Source organism: Clinocottus analis, unplaced genomic scaffold (genome assembly GCF_023055335.1).
Source record: "Clinocottus analis isolate CAN_PGR_092001 unplaced genomic scaffold, fCliAna1.0.p SCAF_12, whole genome shotgun sequence".
NCBI classification, from domain to species: Eukaryota; Metazoa; Chordata; class Actinopteri; order Perciformes; family Cottidae; genus Clinocottus; species Clinocottus analis.
The window spans coordinates 8,149,010-8,167,839 of record NW_027175843.1 but is presented as its reverse complement, the minus strand read 5'-3'; positions in this window follow the sequence as shown (position 1 = coordinate 8,167,839).

Genomic DNA, 18,830 nt, shown 5'->3' with positions numbered 1-18,830 from the left:
CATGTCCCAGAACCTCACATCGGATCAGGAAAAACTCCCCCAAATACAGATAGTAAAAACCCTTTAACAGGGAAAAAAAAGGGAACAAACCTGAGGGAGAGCAACAGAGGAGGATCCCTCTCCCTCAGGTTGGACAGAAGCAATAGATGTCATGTGACCAGAATGAACAACGTAACAGAGTTGCAGCACATTACATGAATATGACAAAAACTATTCATATAAAGAGTGCTAGGCATGGACCACAATCCAGACAGTCACAGTCCATCGTAGCATGTAGGACCAATTCCAGACAGCCATGATCCATGATGGGGGGGCAGGACCAGCTCCAGACAACCACGATCCATTGTGAGAGGGGGGGCAGGTCCAGCTCCAGACAGCCACGGTCCATGGAAACTTGAGGCAAGGAAGCACAGAAGCTCCCGGAAAGGAGTAGAGTTAGTAATGTGCATTGAAAGACAATAACTTATCCAAAAGGTGAGAAGAAAGGAGAGGGGAGATGAGAAAAGAAAAGAAAGAAGAAGAGGAAAGGGAGCTCAGTGTATCCTAAGCTGCCACCAGCACTCTAGGCCTATAGCAGCATATCTAGGGGCTGGAGCGGGGCTAACCTGAGCCAGCCCTAACTATAAGCTCTGTCAAAGAGGAACTTTTTAAGTCTACTCTTAAATAACGTGACCGTGTCTGTCCCCCGGACTGAAAGTGGAAGCTTATTCCACAGAAGAGGAGCTTGATAACTGAAGCCTATTTTTTTAAGACTCTGGGAACCACAAGTAACACTGCATTCAATGAACGTAACTCTCTAGTTGGGGTAGTATGGCACTATAAGCTCTTTAAGATATAATGGTGCATTACCACTTAAGGTTTTATAAGTGAGGAGCAGGATTTTAAATATAATTCTAAATCTTACAGGAAGCCAGTGAAGAGCGGCAAATACAAGAGTAATGTGATCTCTCTTTCTAGTCCTCGTTAGTACACAAGCTGCAGCATTTTGTATTAACTGGAGAGACCCTAACCTTTTTTGCAGCACGGACCGGTTTTGTGTCAGACAATATTTTCACTGTGTGGTCGATAAAGACGACGTGATAAATATGACGTAATAATAAAATAATGCCAGCATAAAGCAATTATAAAGTGTATAAAGATACAACTCACCATTACGCCGACTTAGTGGGACCCCTGAGCTCATTTCTCTGCTACAAGCCCGTCCGTCTCGGTGTGATGGGAGAAAACGCCACCCAACGTGTGTTTATGTCCTGTAAAGCTCCATAAATTAGACCTTTATGTCCAGTCTACTGCTTAATTTAAACCCCCTTCACAAAGACAGGATGTTGAAAATAAAGTTAGGGTTTTGTCGAAGCTTTTTTGGTGATCTCAAGCAATACTCTGCCTTGACTTTAATCCAAAATACCAAGTTGAAACAGACTTTTACCGATCGCGTAACATGTGTCAAGAGGTTACGTCTGAGGTTACGCACAGAGAGGTATGTAGCCAGTCTTTTTTCAAAATAAAACTTTTTTTCTGACCTTGATTTTTTAAATTTTTTAATTCATTCATTCATTTTTTTTCTGTGGCCCGGTAGCAAGGGACCCACGGACTGGTACTGGGCCACAACCCGGTGGTTGGGGACCACTGGGCAAGATTGTATCTTTTTTCCATTGTTATTATTTGTATTTCCTTTGTCTTTGTTCAGTCATGGTGTCGATCGTAACTCTTGGTTAACATGTAGTTAGTTCATACAACTACGAGCTGCTGCAGAAATATCCTGTATAATACCTTTTTTGCATTACTTTTATTTTCCTACAGTGAAGACCAGATACAAAGCAACAGTGACTATGCACGTTTTGGCCCCACTGGCAACAATTGTTGCCAAAGTGTATCACTATAATTTTCGACTCACAATAAAAAAATCTCAAAGGTACTAATGCAACTTTTTCCACTTATATGCTAGTAGACAACTTACACTAAGGGTTTGATTTTTAAAAACATGACATCATTTGCTTCCTGCTCCTTCCGGCTGAAGACATGGCAGATGCAAATCGTCCTGGAAAGAGGTAATTTTCATAAATTTCTTATGATTTTCCCCCCAAACATATTTAGAATTATTTAATCAGTCAAGTCTCTAGAGTAACCCTCCCACAAAAAATTGTACCTCGGATAAATATTTTTTTGTTCATGGGATTATTTCTGTGAGTTGCAACAAAAATTGCCAGTGGTCACATAGGATGTCACTAACTATATATCATCTTCTTGCAAGCTTGCATTAGTTTGTGGCTCACTGAGGTAAAAAATGTTGATGTGCAGTTAGAGTTGCATTTTACTTGACGTTATTTAGCGATATCACAATCGAGTTTGTGATGTTTGACTCAAAGTCATCGCTCGTGCTCTTCAGTCGATAAGAGCAGCAGTGATGATATCCAGACCAACATCACAAACTCAAGTGTGATATTGCTTACAGACCATTCTGCATATTGAGCATTACACTGTAGAAAGGATGATATTGATGATTCATCAATAGTATCATATGCAAACAAAAACAGGGCACATTCATGCATCAATCATGCTTGTTTTGTCATTCATTTAGGTCCTGGAAAAGCGGGCAGAAGGATCTCCTCTCCTTCCAGAGGCTGTGAACTGTGCAAGAACTGTGGCGGACGGACATCATTTGCGTGTGAAAAGTGTGATGTGCCAGAACATGTGGAGTGCTTCAAGAAGTACCACACAGAGTAGAACATGCATGAAATATGATGGGAAGAAATATGCTATATATATATATATATATATATATATATATATATATATATATATATATATATATATATATATATATATATATATATATATATATATGGTTTTAGAGGTTCTAAGAAAACAATGTTTGTTGAGGTTTTGAGTATAAAAAAAAATTGAGAATAAAGAAACCAGTTCAAATTGTTTGTTGTTTTGAATTTTATACAGGGGGAACCTGAGGCTCCACCTTTGTGTTATTATTTCTTATGACTATATTATTATTTTGTTATTACTATATTGTGAATATTATTTCTCTATTATTATTATTAGGTGACATTTGACCTAGTGACAAGCTGTGTGACCACTGGCAACAATTGTTGCCACTCATAAAAATGCTATTTTCTTCAAAACAAAGTACAAAATGGAAAAAATAAACACATAACATGATTCAGAGGGACTCAACTGATAAAATGATATGCCTTAGAACTCTGAAAAAAATTTGGGCACAAACGGGTTAAAGCTCTCTTTGACCTTCAGAGTGTTACTAGAGAGCAGACCCAGTTGCTGGTTGTGTAATTAGCGGTTGCCTGATAAGAATGGCTTGCAGATTCCAAGTGTTGCAACAAAAGCAGACGGGGTCCTCCTGGATGTGACCCACCTCCCCCTCTCCCAATGAGAGCTGAGGTCAGGGTTCAACTTCGGGACAACACCCTTTATCACTCAGATGCTGTCACATAGCCCTCTCAGCCACAAGGGCAACAGCACCCTAAACAATGATCTAATTAGGTATCAATGAGCTCCGTAGCCCTGGATGGAATTGGCTTTTTATGGGCATGTGGGGGTGGTGGGCGCACAGCTGGTGGCAGTAAATGAGACAGGATACATCCTCTTAAATGTTTAACATGTGCCGTAGACACACACATGTCCCGAGTACTCACTTTAAATCACGAACGCATACACACTATTGTGTAATATTGATACTATATTGTGGATGTTGTCTAACCAGCGGTTTTAGGCTACATCAAAATTGTTTGACCACATTAGCAATAGGGGTATTGACCTACAAAACACAAATATACACAATAACTTGTAAACTCTACACCATAACATATTCCACATTACACAACAAAAATATTTGAGCTGCTGTCACTGACAGGCTAGTTTTACCATTAGCCAAAGCCAAGTATTTTAGTAAATATTTTACATGTCATAATCCCTCTTTTCTCTACCTGTAAAACAGTGTGATATTTTTGATGTCTCAACCTGCATTTGAACTAATTGCCTTGCAATGCCCTCCTGTAATGCAAATCATTCTTGATTGTTAGCTTGTGAGTAGCTAGCATTAATACATCACAATACAAAGGCTTAAGATGCTGACCTTTGAAGGTAGCACTTATGAGGAGGAGTGAGAGTTTGACACATAAATACCAGGACTTTAACTCAGGAGACTGATGTTCGTGTTTTGTGAGAAACTAATGTTGACAGATTTTGTCACGCCAGTCACGTGTCACAGTCACACATCTAATTCACTCTTTTCCTAAACTAACTAACTAACTCTGTGGGAAGTACTTCACATGGCACCTTAAACACAAGTAAAACAATATGCATGGTTAAAGCAGTTTAAATTAGTGTGTACACTGCTACATAAGAAACGGTAATATGGTTGGCATGGTGATAGTTTGGTATGCAACGTGTATGTGTATGGAAAGTTATCCTCAATTAGCTCCTGCTACCAGACAGCCCATCCCCCGTCTCTGGTCCCATCCTCCTTGCTATCGGCCCTGGCATGGCTTGCCTGGCTGTTCAGACCCAACAGTGTTCTCCCCTGGCTGCCGACGCGCTACATTAGCTCAACACCAAAGAGCAGGGGCGCGCTAATGAGACACGGGCATGGACTCTGTAGCTCGTTTATCATCCTGCTCTCTCCAATCCCAGCGCCCTTTTATCAGGCCCCGGCAAGGCCCTATGTCTTCTCCTACAACATTAATCAGTTGTCCGGCCAGGCAGGGGCCACGATAATGCCCTATTAGCCACCAAGCCCCAGAATCATTACAGGCCAATGAAAAGGCCAAGGATTACGCTCCCACCAACCCCTTTACCACCACCCCACCCCTCCAGACACATAGAGAGAGAAAGAGGAAGAGACTCCTAGAATCAACAACGCCTGACCAGAAGGTGGAAATTAGCGAACTGGCAGAAAGGCTTAGCCTCAGGGGTTTGTTCGGCTTGTTTACCCTTCCACTTTTCTCTCTGTGCAGGATGAATACATTTGAGCTATAGGAACTTTGGTTTTCAGTTGGAAGACTTATCTTCTTCAGAAGACGGCAGAGGAACTTCTGTAAAGCGGAGTTTAGAGCAGTTTTGCACACATTTCATTAGCCCTGACCTCTGCCATGCATTTTCTGAGCCAGTTTACCCTGAACACTGAGACGGCATCCCTGTGTCACTTGGCTTAAAGAGGAATTAAGATGATCTTTGGGAAACCTGTGCTCCTACAACAACCACAATTTAAAACATATATCTTTTTATTTCCAAATCCAGTCAGAGCCTCCCATCCATCTTTCAACCTTTTGTCATAACTCATGTATTATCACCACCAGGATCTCCACAGTGATCAATGATTATGAATGTCATCAGAAAACGAATTGCAGAGTGCCAAAACCCCTCAGTAGTAATTTGTCGGTATGGATCATAATCGTAATGATGAGATATGCTTTCGCTTCCCTTTCTGATTATCTGTCGGCATGCACGAGCGAGCTGGCATTAGAGGTAGCAAAACATCCATCATGTGCAGACACAGGCAGATTAGTAGGGCTAGCCTGGTGATAGATAGCCACTGAAAGGGCAATGATTAGCTTCTTTAGTGTCCGTGGAACCAGGCCTGCTGGTGTCACACACTGCCCTCCACTAGCCATGCAAAGTGGAGCAGATGAGTGTCCATTTGTATTCATTAGAGCATGAAGTTCGCCCCTAAAAAGGTACTCCTCTTACTCTCCTCCATGTCTGCTGCTATCTCTCTCTGTCTATCTCACGCACAAAATGTGCACAGCCAGAGCAAGAAAGAAATCAATTTGTAAAATGTGACACACAACACAAAGTGACACAAAATGCCCAGGTGAGGAGCATGCGCTCTCTTTCTGCAGACTTCCTCCTGCGTTGAAAGGCAGCCTGTAAGGCTCCACCTGGACGAGGCCATCACCGGCTCTGGCGATGAATCTTGTGTCTGCTTGTTCTGGCAGCTGATAGCATCTTCCTGCCGGCTCTCACCATGAAGGGGAGTGCACTGCTGTCACTGATGTCATGACCACACAATACAGATCACGCAGATTTTACCCAAACCAGAAGTCATTAAGATTCAGGACTAACAGCAGAAGACAATACCTGTTCACAAAGGAAATAGATGAACACACTATTTACTGTGACTGTGTTACAGTAGTTAGCAGGGTCATCCTTCAATCATAGGAACAGCGGCGCGATCCCCACCTCTGATAGCCCTTATGTCCTTGGGCACTTAACCCCGAATTGCTCTTGTAGCTGTGGCTCCGATGTTTATGTAAGTCACTTTTGATAAAAGCGTCAGCTAAATAAAATGTAATGTAAAATGTAATTTAAAGCACAGTAAACAATAATTATGAAGCACAACATAATGCCATACCACTACTTCTGTGTTCCACTACAAGAATAACCCATGTGTCAGGCTTATCCCAGTTATGGTCCTATTCAGGTTTACACAATCTTCCGTGGCAGCGTGGCTTCCCACCTGTGCCTGCGCTGGATCAGTTGTTCTATAGTGATTTTGCCAAACTTGCTTAACAAAAAAGCCTGATCTATGTGATCTTACCTTGCAACGGGGCCCAGGAGACTTGCACCCCAAGAAATATAAGTTTAACAACCTTAAGATTCAGTTTTTAGGATTTGTTAAAGACACACAAATTTATTACTGATATTGGGCCAGAGACGTGTTTTATAAAAGTTTATTAAAGGAATAAAAGAAAATAGCACTAAAAGCTAAAACATGCAGAATAAAATCACAGCTAAATCATGCAAAACAGAAGAACAGCAAAACAGGCGAAAGAAAAAATTGCAAAACAAACAGGCAAAAGCAAAACAGGCCAAAGCAAAACAGGCGTGGCAAAACAGCAGCAGATTTTACAGGCAGGCAGCCACTACAGGGCCAGGACAGGGACGAAAAGGGGACGAGACCATGACAACAGGTGCCTAATATGTTTGCGCTGATTGGGGAGGAGCCAGACCGAGGGCTGCGTTCAAAACCCATCTCTGGGGAGCATGCCCCACTTCCTTCTTGCTGCTATCAGGCTGCATGCATAACAAACCAAGCTCGCAGTAGACAACGGAACACTTAACACTTTAATCACTTCGGCCACTTTAATCCCATTCAACTGCAGCAATATAAATACATTTAAATACTTTTTTTAATAATCATTTTATTTTGTCTGTATATTTAGTTTTGCCATTGTATTCCTATTTACTGTTTTTATTACTATTTTACTGTTTTTTCACATTACTTGATTTTTATTTACTATGTGTCTCTTGTGTGGACTGCTGTAATCCTGCAATTTCCCCACTGCAGGACTAATAAAGCATTATCTTATTTTATCTTATTTTACGTCTGTCTCCATGTGTCACCTTATATGGTACTCTGCCGTCCTGTCCAGGACAACCGTGTCTTCGGCCAATGTCAACTGGGATAAAATCAAGAGAAATGACCGCAAAATCAAGAGAAATGACCGAACTCTACATTGTACATTTACTACCACTTGACACTTTAACTGCTAGTTTCTTCTCCACTCTGATTGCCCACAAAGTATACAATAGTGTCTCATCAGAACCTTTTTGGATAGTCACCAGCTGCTCCGAACACATCAACTGGCCCTCATTGCGCAGATGCTCAGCAGTGCTCAGCAGTGCTTAATAACCGGGTTAAGGTTTATTTATGCAAAAGTATTTCACCTTCTTTCAGAGTACTCTAGCTGGCCTTTTTGCAAAAATAATAAGGGCTTTCCGCTACAAATGTGTCCCCAAATGTGTCCTCTAAAACCTAATCATAAACCGGTTCTTCATGTCCATGAAAACCCACAAGACATGTTTTGTTTCGTATTACTGTTACTATTACTGTTATTATCATTCTATTATATCCACTGCTCCTATTAATTTTAGTTATAGTCATATTATTTCTGTGATTCATTTTAATTTTACAGGTCTAGAGTATACCATCTAGTCAAGAACATGTTGTGTTTTTCCCCCTTTAAAAGAATAAACAGTGTGGGTGAAGTTGGGATCTGAATGTTGCACGTCATCCCCCTCACTCTCTCCATGGTGACTGATCACAGCTGGCTATCAGAAGAGAATGAATAAAAAATTTAAAAAAACATGAACTGAGATCAGAGTAAGATTAAATATCTTTATTTTTTAAATGTTATGTTTTTTTTGTTGCCAAAAACAAAGATATGGCAGTTCATGTGTTCCAGCATTTCACTTGTTTCAAGCTCTATTACCCTTGATTTTTTTAATAAGATGGGACTTAATACAATCAGTTGTACAGGATACAATAAACCTGGCATGGTTTCATTTTTACAAAATTTTTAATTGACAAGTGACATTCAACACGGGATACAATAGTGTTGCTCTTGAGCATGTGGTTCCTCTATCCAACATACCTTTTTTCAGTGATGAACAAGTACCCCCTGACCAGTGCAAAGCATTGTTGGTTGTAAAAATGATGTAATACAGCGCTGTTCCATCAGTTTCTGATTTAATATGAAATATATAGAATTCATACTTATATTTTATTTAATACTTCTTAACTAATAATTTTAAAGGATTTCTAAATGGATGCTCATTTTAAATTTACGTGAGATTCTTTTTTTTTTAAATGTTACATACCCTGTGGAGGGCCTTGACGTACGACGTTTGATTACCACTGCTCTAACAGTATGTCTGTGGTTCAGTCTACACTCAACCCTCACTGGACCTGGTTCTGTTTATCAGAGTACCTGGTACCTGGTTCTCTTTCTCAGAGTACCTTGTTCTGTATGTCAGAGTATGTTGTTGAGAGGAGACGTCACATGGGCAATTAGAAGCACTGTGTTGACGTGGTTGATGAGATGACTCGTGATGTTTAATTAATCCAGTGGGGTATTTTACAAGACGCTGGTTCCATAGAGTTACCTTTGATGACATGCAACCAACACAAACACGCACCTGGTTTAAAGGAGTCCTCCGACATTTGAATAGGCCTAACTGTAACACAGGACGCCACCGTACTGCCAGTGATGCTGATGCTGCTCGCTGTGGCTTGTTTAATGTGTTACCTTCAAAACATATATAAGCAGCAAGATTGAGGATGAAATTCAAGGTTAAAGTGGGTGTGCTAATATTTAGATTAGTGAAGGAATATTTCTACAAAGGTATTTCAAACAGTTTAAGCAATCAAATGTAACATTTTAACATTAACATTTTTTATTATCTCTTTATTGGTCTAAAATACAGGACAGTATGTGCTTGTCATTACCACTGGTTTGGAAATGCATAATAATCAATCCTATTAATCAAGAATGAAACATTTATAACTATGTTTATGAATTGCATACAAATGAGTCACTAATGAGTGTTCATATTGGAACAATGCTTTATAAATCATGAATTAGGTGTTTACTCATGCTTTACTAATGCTAAATATTGTGTAGTTATTATAAAGTGCACCCTTTTTTTCAAAAATTATAAGGATGAAATATTATTTCTGAGTACTACTACTCATTATATGAATAATTTATGTCATAATCATTGAATGTGCTGTAACTCTGTTACGTAATTCATTGTGGTTACATGACATTGCTTCTGTCCATCTGGAGAGAGGGATCCTCCTCTGTTGCTCTCCTCAAGGTTTCTTCATTTTTCCTGATCTGATGTGAGGTTCTGGGACAGTGATGCCTTATGTAAAGATTGTAAAGCCATCTGAGGCATATTTGAGGTCGGGTCAACATCCGTACCGGATTTTACTGCCTATCTACCTGTATATCTACCTGTCTGTCTGCATGTCTGTCTGCCTGCATGTCTATCTACCTGTATATCTACATGTCTACCTGCTCCTCTACTCTTGCTCTTATTTATCATGAGCAGAGGCTTCCACAAGCGGCTAACTTGACAGCTGTGAGTACAACCAGCCATGTTCATTGTTAGTATTCATAAGAATTATTTTGGGTGCGTGTCTTTGGAGGGAGGCCTGAAGGGGTGGGCTGTCAGTGTTGCTGACTTGGCGACTTTCTCACTAGATTTACTGCTGCTAGCTACTTTCATTGGAAAGATTGACAAAACCTGGCCGTTTTAATCTTTTTCCAAAATCCAGCATACTCTTACTGCACTGTAAAACCTGATGAGTAAAGTCAACTCAAATAGTTTAAGGAAACCGATTGCCTGGAATCATTTAAGTTAAATATCTCAAATCCTTTTAGTGAAAAAAAAATGCTTAAATGAAGTACTCCTAACTCAAGTATTTATTGTTCGGTATACTTAAGTAAATACATGACTATTACTAACTCAATTCTTTGTATTAAACTTAAAACATATTCATTATTTAAACTTAATTAAATTATTGTATGAACTCAGATGAAATGAACTTAAAGAACCAATATGATTTTTTGACGACAACAATACAGACATGGCTGTGCTATATACCGGTTCTAGGGTACGAATTTATATACCGTCATAACAACTGTTGCCACTCTTCGACAGGCAGCAACATTTATTTTTTACTACTGAGGGCGAAGCGGTTAGAGCGACTTAACTGTCATGGTTCTAACTTTATTCATGGTTAAAACTTTATAACACCAATTAATAACCTACAACTAACGCTCTTTAACATGTAAAACATCACAACACAGTTTGTGGCCTTAAACAGTTTGTAACACTAATAAATGTTCATTTATAAAAATTACACTGCCAAATTGCATGTGGGGTAGACCTCGCCCACTTCACCACAAGAAGAAACTTGTATATATATTTCTCGGTAACTTTTGAGAAATCAAAGTGAAAAAAAGCCCAAAAACGTACATTTACAGACACCTGTCTTAACGACAGATCAAGGATCAGCTTAATTTTCAAACACATCCACTGTCTTTAAAATCAATTTAGATCAAATGAATTAATACAACACATTGGAATTGATAAACATAACTTGAAAGTCTACCAGACGTTGATCAAACTCGAACTGAATGATGAGTCATTATGGCTGTAGTTCACTTATGAGTTCATGTAAGTGTATCACTCAAGTAACTACAACTTTCTATGCCATTTAAGTTGGGTTGGGTTAGTTTACTAGTTACTAGTTTTACAGTGTGGTTCTGCCCCCAGCTTAGATTTAAAGATAACAGATTAGTTGCACTGAACACCACTAAGAGTTGGTCTACCTTTTGAAAACCGAAGCGCCATGAATTTGGCGCAGTAGCTTTTGTTCCCCTTGTTCAAATGGTCATATGAACCGCAAATGAGTTCTAATACTTGTGTTATTTCATATCATTTAAAAAAATTTTAAAAAAGTTTTTTAAGGTATATATATATATATATATATATATATATATATATATATATATGTATGTGTATATATATATATATATATATATATATATATATATATATATATATATATATATATATATATATATATATATAACTAATTATACATCCAGCATGATTCTGAGCAAGATTTGCCAAAAATCCCTCCTCGAGCAACCCCAGAGTTTTTCAAACTCCATGGTGCTGGGCCCGAACAACATCCCACAAACTAATAACGCACATTTTTGGAAAGGTTAGGCCCTAAGGAATCTAAATCCGCAACATAAAGTACTGCAGAACAAAGCTTTTAGATATCAGGAAGGTGTTTTAGTAAGAATAAATGTTATTTTGGTTAAAAAATAGAAAAGTTACTTGTTCTATAGGAAAACATTGTTGGATTTGTGCGTGCTACGGCTTTAAATCTTCAGGAGCTTCTGCTGGTGCCCTATGACCGCGAGCAGAAAAATCCACCCTTCAGTGAAACCTCTGCCTTCAAAACAGTACGCTGACAGAAAAAAAAGGAGACACTGCGGCCGTTTTGTGATTTTTCAGGTAGAAATAGGAGGTTTAAAAGGATTGCTTTGTTAGATTCCCACAAGCATTACTGTTAAGTGGATGTGTTTGTTATTGAAATCTGACTTTGTTAAGGAGAACTTATCACAAGTTTAGTGAAACGTTAGCTGCAGCAAGTTAATGGAGTTAAGTAGGTACTTCAATTTAACAGTTACTTTAGTTTTTTTTTTACCCATATGTATATTCTCAAAATGGTTACAGTATTGCAGCACTTTAAATTAAGTTAATAAACGTTGTGGTTCCATAGATAATTAATTTTATGTTTTAAAAAAGAGAATTGTTTTCTCAAAAATTAGGCACTGTGGAGCTCAGTTTTCAAAATGTTGTGTGAAGGTTTAAAGACCTTCGTTGGAGGGATTGAACCTGTGATTTTTTTCTGACAGTTAACCTTCCTGTAGCCTTTATTTCTAATTTGATCATTTAGTTTAGCTTTAAAATGGTTAAAGACATATACTTTATACAAATAACAGTTATAGAAAAGGGTTGTATTCAATGTTTTATTTCTTCTTGACTGACACATACAATTGTACGCCGGTTTAACATCAACATGGAGAAAAATAAAAGCAGCCTGAAGTTATTATTGCAGCCGGCTGCATCAGATAAGTGGCACACTGCAGCATGAAGACAGGAAGCTGTAATGAATCAACAGGAGCAGAAAGGCCTCTTTAAATAAATATAGTTCACTGTGCAGATAACAAAAGATCAGAGGAGTAACATACTGATGCAGCTGACTGGACAGCCGTCTGCTACATATATGTAGTATATTGGCAGTGGCATTATAATGCAATAAATTATGATGACAGTCACGGCTATTATTCCATCTGTCCCTGTCTCAGTGTTGAATGGGTGTGTCTGATGCCATAAACTGGTTTCATCATACGTACTTAGTGTCACGTTATCACCTAAACAGAAGTCGGCTCCCTGATAGAATCGGTATCCTGACACAGATGGTCTTTGCTGGGTTATTTATTGGAAACAGAGGATGTGGAGTCGGCTGCCTGAAGACAGCAACAGGCGTCTGCTGCTGTCTGGACAGAAGAGGGAGGACGCTGAACCCCGTTGTGACTGTGTCGTCCTGTTAATGTCACCTGCTGTCTGATGGCAGGTTGTGTGTCCATTAGACCTCCAGCCAAAACCAGCCTCAAGATCTGTGACATTGCATGCTTATCTTCTTCGACTCTTGAAGATATGCCCACTGTTCTCTGGTGTTGATTGGCAGGTTTATGTCTCAATATTATTGTCTTTTAAATATATCTTCATAAGGTTCGCCATTTAATCTAGGTTTTTGCCCAATTTGTAATTTTCGTAATACGTCAAACACAAACGTACTGATACAGTTGTTGTTACGGATGTTGTGTCCCATGGCTCTTTCTTTTACCACAAGGCCACAGCTCGCTTTTTTTGTGAGTGGTACATGGTGAAACCTGTTGCATGCCATGCTTTTCGTAATGTTTATTGAGCGCTTAAGAAACTTATGGATGTGTTGAAAGCACTCATAATTTTATGACATTGTTATTAGTAGACCATACATGTCATTTTTGTAGAACATAATGAAGGTGGACTCATTAGAAGAAGAATACAGAGAATCACACACTTTTTCTTTTCACTGCTTCAATTGATTGCATTTCTGATTATGAATAATACATACATACTGATCCTCCTAGTAATATGGTAATCTACACACACATACATGGCATATATACATATATAGTACAGCGGAGGCGGTGTTATGCTGCGCTCACAACAGGAAATGTTGCGAATACACTTTCACTGTGTAAGCACCATTAGACTTTGCCATCATTATGGGCTTAAATTCATCATATGTAGTCATGATCATCTCCTGCTCGTCAGCGGAGAAAAGAGATGCTGTTTCTCTGACCTTATTTGCAAGTGTAGAAAGAGAACATCATAAATTTAGTGTTCAACTTTTCTCCTTTCTGAAGAGGAGCATGTAATCACGCTACTATAAATTATATACACTACCATTCAAAAGTTTGGGGTCACTTAGAAATGTCCTTACTTTTTTTTAAAGAAAATCACTTTTTTTTCAATGAAGATAGCATTAAATTAATCAGAAATACATTCTATATATTGTTCATGTGGTAAATGACTATTCAAGGTGGAAACGTCTGGTTTTAAATTAAATACCTACATAGATGAAGAGGCCCATTTCCAGAAACTATCACTGATTGTTGGTTTGTTCCCTTATAGGGACCCTTATTGAACTTATCCCACATTTGTCTGAAATATTGAACAATGTTTTGCATGTTAGGCCTCCAACAGTTGTCTAATTAAATGAATGTTTAGAGGGGAAATCACTATCTGATCGAACTCATCTGATATTTGACCAAGTTTTTTTTTAAAGATCACATGCCACTTGTTTTATAAACCTTGTTCTAAGAACAGGTATTTTTGTGCATAAGTCCACAGGCTCCTACTGAAGATATACTTTTTGAAAACAGCTCACAAATCATTTACAATAACATTATTCTTATTTTAACATTAGATTAATTTCCTAGGTGATTGAGGGCGGTGATCATATCAAGATCCACTTCCCACAAATTAATCCAGTTCCCAAACTTCTTTCTCCGATATTGATGAGTGTCATCTTTCTTTTTGAGAGATATTAGTGTGCATTTAAACAATACCATGACATGCTGGCTTGAGTTCTCTGTGCTTCAGGATGCATTATATAATATATTAATGTTATCTGAGCACCTCCTGTGTGGCGTCACGTTGGTCTGGAGGAAGCTGTTGCTTCTGACCTTTGGACAATCGCACAGGAAGTCTTTTTCTATTTAGTTCTGTCATTATCTTTGGCTGCTGTTTCGCCATTTAGAACCAATGTGCACCCTATCCTCATCAAGTTTTGGAATTTCATATTTCCCTGCTTTATGGCCTCTTTCTCCCTGCACAGTGTCAGAGTGGCTGATGGAGGGAATTAGTCATGACCTTTAAGGAGGAGGAGTGGAAGGCCTGTCATTAGCTAGGTACCAGGAAGACATTACCCCGCCTCTGTGACCTACAGAGATTCTGTTCAGATAAGGGATGAAGAATCATCACTCTGTCCCTGGAAGTCTCAGTAAGAAAAAGAATGTCTTCTCTGGCCAGCTTCTTCTATCTGAGTTTAGGATATTCTCCTGGAGTTAGACTTTGATTTCCTTATCAAGCAGTTTTAGGTATGTTTGCTATATCCTTAATGACTTACATACTATCTAAATATCATACTTAATATTGTGTCCTTAACGTCACAAGGTCATGTGCATATATCTATGGTGTCTTGTCTCAACATACTTGTAGTATTTTCAATAGAGGTTGTTAAATTGCAATTAGGAACATGGGACTTTTGTTGAAATGGCTTTGTAATCATGATGTATTAGGTAGATTTTACATGTTGGACAAAAAAGCTCAAAATGTGCTATTTTACCTTCAGAACTGTGAACACAATTGTGTGTTTATGGTATTATTCATCTTTATGCTTGGTCAGTTTGCCAATGCACCTGCCATATGTGGTTGTAACATGTATTGCAGGTAACCACTACAAGTTACAACAGCGACAGATGTATACAACGCATCAAGGAAGAGATGCCAGACAACCGGGCCAACATGAAGAAGGGATTGGGGGGGGGGCTCCTCTCTGGCTGGCTAGTGTGCCGTGAGCAGCCAGGCGGTGGTGCCTCAATCACGCCCAGGGAGGAGACAGACACCCACCGTCTGCCTCTCCTCTATGTCTGAATGCTCCGTCGCCTGTGCTCCCCCACGTCAGACCTGATGAGGCTTCCTGAGGAGAATTAGTCATTAGTCAGGTGAGAGAGAGAGGGAAGGAGGCAGAGACATAAGTGAATATCTTGTCTCTGTACCTGAGGAGGTTGTATTAAAGTGCCAACTCATCTTTATGTTGTTCACTGCTTATAATGTCGAGTAGGTTTCAGGAGTTAGAATCTTCTTATCTTAGCCTGAGACATAGCCATAAGTCAAGTTTAATATTTTTAGTAATTAATTTACTGCAAATTTTGTGAACCGTAGGTTTAGATTCGCTGAAAGCTTTCTTCCTGGATCTTGGACGCCTCTGCTTTCACAACAGAGGAGCTCTGCTCAAGCAGATGCGCCAATACAGACCAAGCAAGTATCATTAAATCCATAAGTAAGTCATATTTCAGTTTCTTGACTGAAACAAATGCAATGATTGATATCTTGCTGAGGCTTTGTCTGACAGTGTTTTTTTCTTATTCTGCAGGTCGTAAGCTTTCCAGAAAGGTGCGCCATCAAGCTGGGGATATAAACAATTATATTTTTTTGGGGAGGTCTCTCGAGTCACCTTTGTGTCCTGCGGTCATATTTATGGTTTATATTAACACTTATGGTTAAATTGTGTTATAAACATGTAAATGGACGTATATGCTCTTGTCAGGCTGTGCATTTTTTTTTTTTACCATGTCACATCAGTGGCTCTGGTATCAATTCATGGGAGTACGAGGACTTGGAGAGTGTTGCAATTCCACGGTTTGGTCACTTAGATTCAGATTCAACTTTATTGTCATTGCACATAGTACAAGTACTGTGACAACAAAATGTAGTTTGCATCTGTCCAGAGTGCAAAATATGCAGTTAAGGTGCAGTGCAGTGTGATATAGACAGTATTGACAGTATGGACACTGGTCACAATGTTAAATTTGCTTCAAAGGTTGGCACTCTTCCTGGGGACCTTGCATGAACTCCTTAAAAACAGTTCTCATTAAAGACTATACGTCGCCTAAAAGGCAAAACTCAGGGCTAAAGTCTTTTAATGATATAATGTTGTAAGGAAAACAAGCTGTTAAAGTTGTGAAATAACAAAAAAAATTATCCTATGGAGGTCACAAGCAAATCTGATTCCCAATTTGAAATTGAACATGACGACTTTGCCCTCTGCATGTTCTGCCTCTCACGCCTTCTTGCTGGTATATCGACCCATCACTGAATGCTAAATCCAATCAAAGGCAACGCCACTGTGATCAAGGGACTGGTTTCACAGTTGCTTTTGGCACACACTCCACATGCTTTGAACTGAAACTGCTGAAGGACATTGGGAGCTCGACTAAATACACACACAGAGTCCCAAAGGCTCGCTTGCAAGCCTTTTTTTGTTTTTCATATATTTTCTCTCTGCATGAGTCAAGGGCAAGAGAATCCTATGCCAGATTGTTTATTGATCCTGAGCACGGTCCTCCAGAGCCCCTGCCTCTCTGAGAATTGAGTATAGTTGAGCTGCAGTTTTTCATTAACTGAAATCTAGATGTGATTGAGGACTCCTGCTCTGATTCTGAAGAAAGAGCCTGAAAACCACACTCTAAAAGCATTTCTGACGAACTCACAGAATGTACAAAACAAATTAAATTGCTGACAGACCCGCCACAGATGGAAGATAACATCACAATATACTTGGCATTTGTGCATGCATAGACTTGTCATCATCATATTTCCTTGGTCCGCTGAATGTATTTTTCAGTACACAATTGATTTGTGGCAGGTTATTGATCCCACTCTATTCTAATTTTTTAGCTTGAGTCAGGTTTAAAAAGTTTATTGCCCTCAAACTACTGGCACCCCTGGACCCAAGATAGTCCTGCCTCAACCAAAATGGAGAGATGTTTTGTAAACACCAATACATTTGCTAAAAGTTACAACTTAATGCAGTGATAAAAAAGTTAGTTAAAGTTTTGCAGGTTGAAGAACAACCTGCCTTTTCTGTGACTGAAGGAGCTACGTCAAACTCTAAGAAAATAACCACAATAATGTCATAGGGGTATCGTTGGGATTATTTAGCGTTATCTTTTATCTTTTATTTAAGGTCAGGATTTGTGCATCTGTACTGCTTCTATTTATTTTTTTCACACATCACACCAGGGACAAAACAAAAAAAGATGTATATGTTAAACTTAGTAAACATGAGTTTATAGTCTCAATCGCTTCTTTAAAGTCTTCTCCAATACGTCATTGAGTAAGTTATGGGAGTACTCAAGCTCAACGGAAACAGGACAGACCTAGACCTTGCTTTCCAACATATAATTTAGGGCGGGGCTACAAGGTGATTGACAGGTCGACACCACATTCTACATCCATGTTTTCAACTTACAACTTTAAGCCTTTCACAGTTTGCTTTCACTTCAGCAGAGTCCATTTTGACGGCCTCTAGTTTGTGTAAATGGACCCTTACAGCGCTTTTCTTGTCTTCTGAACACTCAAAGTGCTTTTACACTACATGACATCATTCACCCATTCACGGGAGGAGCCACCATGCAAGGTGCCAAATCAGTAACATCAACCATTCATACATCGTGGCGCAGATACAGAAGCAATTTAGGGTTAAGCTCAAAGACACATCGACATGGGATAGCGGCACCGGGGATCGAACCACCAATCCTCTGATTGAAAGAAGATCTGGCTCACCACTGAGCCACAGTCGCCCTGTGCACAGTGTCACTTCTGGTTCCAAAAAACAAGTTGGCGATAGCAAAAAATCTATTATTTGTATTTTAACTTTCAGTCTGTGCAAACCAACTAGCACACGTGTTTTTAACTGTGTTGGTGTTATTGTACTTTTAAAGGCCTGCTGGACTTCAGCAACATGGAGCAAAACTAAAATTGGGAATCAGATTTACTTGTGATGTCCACAGGATATTTTTTTTGTTACTTCACAACTTTAACAGCTAGTTTTCCTTACAACATTATATCAAAGTGAATTGGAAATCTAAGCATTCCAGAATGTTGTTTCAGCTTTATAGCAGAAATCAGAATACAGGAGTTCCCAGTGGGAGCCATCTAGTCTTACAGCTCTTTCAGTCTTCATCAAGGCAGTGGATAAAGATGCAGTTAGGTGTTGGATGGGGAGGAGAGACCACCTGAGCTGGATTCAGTCCTGTGCCAGTAAAGTCTGTGGTCCCAGAGTTTAGGATCTGTATGATATCTGTTCTGCACATATG